The following is a 6,000-nucleotide window of genomic DNA, read 5'->3' on the forward strand; positions in this document are numbered from 1 at the left end:
GTATTCAACCAACACAACTGGAAAAATGTTGGTATTTTTTCATTTCTAAATGCCATTTTTGAACCCAAAAATTTCTTTCACACATTCCCAACATTTCTAAATACCTACTGATAACACGATATAACACAGATATACATTCAGTATGTAGAAATATGGATGAAATATTACTTTAGAAATAACATAGGATGATGATTTGCAGAAATTTAACAACATTTAATTTAAGTTCTGGATTGATTAGACTCTTTTGTCCACAATGATCCTCACACTGTTTAAAACTCTACTGATTCTGCAGCAAAGCCCTGAAGACAAACGTCCCCTTGAATTGGAGTCATATAACACATGTCCTCATACTTTAGGCCTTTTAGTTCAGATGTTTTACCCAAATGTCCCTTAAATTCAGAGGTAACGAATGAGGTTTCTGAAGAAAGGAGCAGGTAAACAAAGCTGCAGACGACATGTTTGTTTGGAAGAAGAATAAAAGAGTCACCACTGGTGATGAGTTCACCTGAGACACAAACAGGTGAACCAGGAGTGGACTGTGGACGTCTCAATGAGGATGTCCTGGACTTTACTGTTTAATGAGATATTTGTTTGTTTGTTTGTTCAGTCTTTTACCTCTAGAAAAACCTCTGCCACTGCTGCCGCTTCCTGCTTCAGCCAAACGTCCAAAAGTTCCTGAAAGCAGCTGAACGACGTCCAAAGATGGGGAACCGTTGAGTTTTGTCTGAGTCGTTTGTTTCGTCTTGGTTTTGACGATGAACAAACAAACCAAAAGAAAGATGGTGGACGGTCACATTTTATATTTCAGCAAATATATTTTCATATTTAGAGCCAAATAATGAAAGAAGGTAACACTTTGACCAAAAGCTCCAAATACGTTCTGAAATGTTCTTCAGTTTGTGGTTGAATGTCTTTAGACTTGCCTTTATGTGACCCTGAGGATGACCATGTGGATCTCTAACATACTCTGCTTCAGTTTTATAGTAGACCCAAGGTTTAGAATGACCCAGTTCACATCAGACCTGACCTACAAACATGAGGAGAGAGAATCTGCAGATCTCAATACTTTGACCATAATGATATTGATTACCTTAAGAACATGTAAACCTGACACTAATAATGCATCTATCAAAAATAAATATCTTACAGTAACAGGAATTAACAATTTGTCAAGTCAATTTAACCGTTAAAGAATTACAACTATTTTTGTAGTGACTTCCAAATGAAAAGTTCTTTACATTTAACTTTACCTTAGTAATTTATCACCATTTATTATAATTTAACCAATGCATTTTGCAATTTTTCAGTGAAAATCTGGTATTTTAAAATTTTTTATCCATACTCATGCCGATGCTCTTAAAACCTCAGAATAAATTTGTAGGCGATTAAATGAAAACAGAAAACTTAAGAAAAAACTAACTTTTTCAGCAAAATATATCATCTCAACATAAAACAAGCATCTACAACCACTCTCATTTGTCAGACTACATGTTTATGGATGTCCATGGTTTATGGATGAACCAATGTTACAGAAGATGTCAGTGTTTCCATGTTCACTATAGAGCCTCTGAACATCCAAACGGGTCATAATTGATGTTACTGAAAAGCTGAGAAACTACATTTTGCATGAATTGTTAAAATACATTAATAGGATTAGTGGTTCAAAAGTTACTAAAAATTTTAGATCAGTAGATGCTTGAGTTGCTCATTTATAGCTTTTCAAAAACATGTCATCAGTGTTAGGTAATTTACTGCACTAACTACTTTTGGATTACTTAAGTGTTTCAAGCTAAATAATAAAGCAAACAAGTCCAAAAATGTAGGATTCTTTTTACAAAAATGTAACAGATGATAGATCATCAAAATAGTCGTCAGTCAACAAATAATTGATAAATTTTTTCAGCTCTATAAACTGTATGACACTGGTTCTTCTATACTCTGATAATGACTGTTCTGTGGTGGAAAAGCCTTGAAACATAAGGTAAGTCTTGGGCTTTGAAACATATTTCACCATTTTCTGATATTTTACAGACCAGTTGAGTTTGTGTGCATCTTGATAACCTCCACCCTGAACCCAGTTCTTCTGGATGTTGAACCATGAACAAACTCATTTTATTTTGGTGGAAAAGCTTCAACTGAGTCACTCTCCTCTGGTCTGATTTAGTCCTGATGAGTCAGATATACTGGGTCATAGTAGTTGTGTATTTGCCAAGTCACATGTAAAGTCCTCAGGGTCCAAGGTCATAGGTCAGTGTGATGCCACTGTGCGTCTTTCACACAAACAAACTAAAATGTCAGACAGGTTTGACAGTTCTCTTTTGAGAACTGTCTTCTTTCAGTTTTCCGTCGCTGCTGCTCGGCAGTGAAGAGGAAATTCTGCCAAAATGAAAACCTGTGAAAAAGACCATTTAAATTTTATTATTATTCATAATAATATTATAATTAATACCATTTCCCCCTCCCTGTTTTGTATTGTTTAACTTTTTCTGATATATTCTGTTTTGTAGTCGAATGCTGTGAAAATGTTTGTAGAATTGAAGAAAATGTTGTGTTTTCAGTTGAAGATTGAGCAAAGTTTTGTCACATGAATTGAGCCACAATGCAATTTCTGAGCAATTTTCACTGCTGCTGTTCTGCATGAAAACAGGACATTTTTATTGATTTAAATTTATTCTCTCCGGCTGTTGATACATTGTAGAAACTAAAATAAGATGTAGCTATTGTAGTGACAGAAGGCTAGAACCAATGAGAAAAGTGATGCTTTAATGTTACAGATTTCTTTTCTCTCAAAACATTTTATTTTCATTAAGAAGAAAATGGAAAGCATCCAAAGCTTTAAACTGGAGAAAAACCTGAAGTGTGTGATCCAAACCCTGCCTAAAAAATTCAGATGTTTGTTAAATGAAGCCCATAGTGATTTTGTGTGAAGCTTCTCCGCATCTGTTTTCAGTGTTTATGGACAAACACATCTGTGTTTTTCATGTTTCTGATTATTTCTTCTTCTCATGTTTAGACACATGAAAACCAAATAAAACGGAATTAGAAAACAGCTGTCTCATCTCAACTTGTATTGTTTAACCTCTAAGACCCAGCTATGGGTTTTCTGTCCACATTTGTGGACAAGAGTTTCACAACTTTATACAAAAAAAAAAAAAGAAAAGAAAACTGTCCACCACAAAGGACATTCCATAGAAATATTAAAAACTGCATCTGAAAAAACTGCTGCATCATGATGTTTCCAATATAGGCACTCCCACAAACTTACAGTAGTGAGTTAGTGGGAATGAGTGTGTGAAATCAACACCATAATCCAGTGCTTTTTCCTTTCCTTTCCTTTCCTTTCTTTTTTTCTTTTTTTAAATAATATCTATTCTGGGTCACTGGCAATCTATAAATCTAAGTTAGTATGAATTCAACCAATAGTTTTGCTGCTGCAGATACTTGAAATTTTGCCCATTATAAGTAAACAGGGGGAAAAAAGATTGTAAAAATTCATTAAAAATTTGAACTTTGACTTACTTTTCCTAAAATGTAATTAGATCTGTTCTGGATCACTGGCAATCTATAAACCCAATTTGGTATAAATTCAACCAATAGTTTTGCTGCTAGAGTGTTAACAAACAAACAAACAAACAAAACAAACCGAACCAAAAACAATACCCTTTGCCTCCCCTTCAGGGGGCCGGGTAAAAACAGAAGAAAACCTAAACTAAAAGTTATTTCTAGGCTGCAGAACAAATCTTAACACATACTACCACCTACTGGTTACCATCACCACATGTCAAAGCTGTTAGATGTTCCACTAACACTGGTCTACAATTTTTAGAAATGATTTGCTTCAGAGATTAAATGTGCTAAATGTTACGTATTTTAATAAGATTAATTGGAAAATAAATGACAAAAGTGCCGGTTTGCTGATGTTTTCAAGGTATATGATTAAGTGTTATTACACATATATATTGGTTTATGTACATTTATATAATAATTTTATAAATCTTCCACTAAATAGAACCTGTAAAGTGAATGTATTCTAATGTGCAGACAGTGTTTTGAAGTAGAACTTGTATCTCTGAGACAAATATTCCTTTTGAGTCAAACCTATTCCCTCGTTAATTCTTGAATTTCACATTTTGACCCAAGGCTGTATCTTGGAAATATCAGCCAGCCGGCATTTTTTACTTGATTTTTCTTTATCAGTTACTCTCATGTGGTAAAATTGCATTACTTTAAGTCTGGAAGCGTTTTCCTTGTACTAGACCAGTGTAATTTAACCTGTAAGCAACACTTCACTAAGCTCATCCAGTTATGTTTTTGTCCCTCAGAAAAACCCAAAATAAAGCCCATTTCAGCTGTTATAGATGCAGAGTATTCACAGCATTAGAGTCTCCTTTAGAGGGGACATGGTTGGCTTTCTGGACAAACCCCAGCAGGGAAGAAAAGCTCCTAGAGCTAATGTCACAACATTTGGCAGGAATCCACTGTTGTCCTGTACCTCATCATCCATCAGTTCCAGTGCCTCCAGTCCTCAAAGTGAAGCTGCAGACCCTGACATGACCAACCCATCCACCTCAGAGAATAAACCTGAGTGACTTCAGACGTGTTTGGTTTCAGCTAATGGTCTTTGAGGTGAACGTCAAAATGGTGACTTTTACTGAACAGCACTGTCATAGTACTTTTTAGCTTGACGACTAGAAATTGCTTAGTATTTCTTCAAATGTGTTCAGTGTGATCCAAAGAGCTTTTGCAATGAGAAGAAAAAGAACAAAGAGCAAAATGGTGAGTTTTTGTTGAATAGTGGCAGATTTCAATGCTTTGTCTGAAACACTGCCCCGTACACATTTTCATAAATCCAGTAGGTTTGACTTAAATGAACCAGGTTTAGCACACACATATACTATTGCCCATAAAGTTGGAATGATTTGGTTTTCTGACACATTCCTCTTTTTATTCTTATTTTTACACATCAGTAATCACCTTTGATCAGGTGCAGTGATTACATACTGAGTCCCAGTTACACTTTATCAAAAATAAATCACATTGTCATAATCATCTCATGAGAAGAGGTAATATGTTATTCCAACTTTACGGGCAATTACATTTTTTGCCATTCTCAGCTGTTGCACTGTTGGCAACATCCTAAATAAGGCCATTCCTGAGCACATTTATATACGAGTACCCCCCATCATCTGATCTATGTGTGTGTTCTGCATTGTCAGCAGAATGAAGCTCTAATGAATTAAACAGCAGCGGAGCATCAGGCATACACTGAAACCACATCCACCCTAATACTAAAACACGAATTTTCCACATCTTTTAGTCAAATTTCAGAAATAATCTCTGAAAATTCTAACATACCTGAAATGTATCATGTGACCAGGAGACTGTTGATACTGCTTGACACAAAAATGGTCACAAATTGCTGTGATAACATTTTTCATACTAAAGCAAAACCCATTTCACACTTAACTGGAAAATGAAATTTTTATATTTATTGTTCATTTCTTTCCATATCAGACCTGTTCATTCTCTGATAACTGAACTAACAGTATCCACATTAAAATTACATCCACTGAACCACAAGAAACTTCAAAACTACTGATAATCAAAACCTGAATCTGCATCATGGAGAATGATTAGAGTTATGGAGTTGATTTATATGTTCCCTTAAGGGTGTTTATATAGTTAATAATTCAGGTGGTGTGTTTGATCTTAGAGGCGACATCTACAATCTTGGATCATCTAGCTGGTTAGTATGATGTTTTAATGCAGATCAGGTTTTACTTTAAAGCAGTGCAGGATTTTCCCAGCATGATGCTGAGGCTGGATCAGCAGCAGAGGCACCACCCCATGCACACAAACACACACACACATACACACACACACACACTGAACGCACACACACACATATACTGTAACGCACACACACAGCCCCCTCCTCCTGCTGCCACTGCAGTTCATTTCAAGGTGTTTTCAGTCTTTCACATTGAACCTGAACACTGC

Source organism: Sphaeramia orbicularis, chromosome 16, assembly GCF_902148855.1.
Source record: "Sphaeramia orbicularis chromosome 16, fSphaOr1.1, whole genome shotgun sequence".
In the NCBI taxonomy this organism is placed as follows: Eukaryota; Metazoa; Chordata; class Actinopteri; order Kurtiformes; family Apogonidae; genus Sphaeramia; species Sphaeramia orbicularis.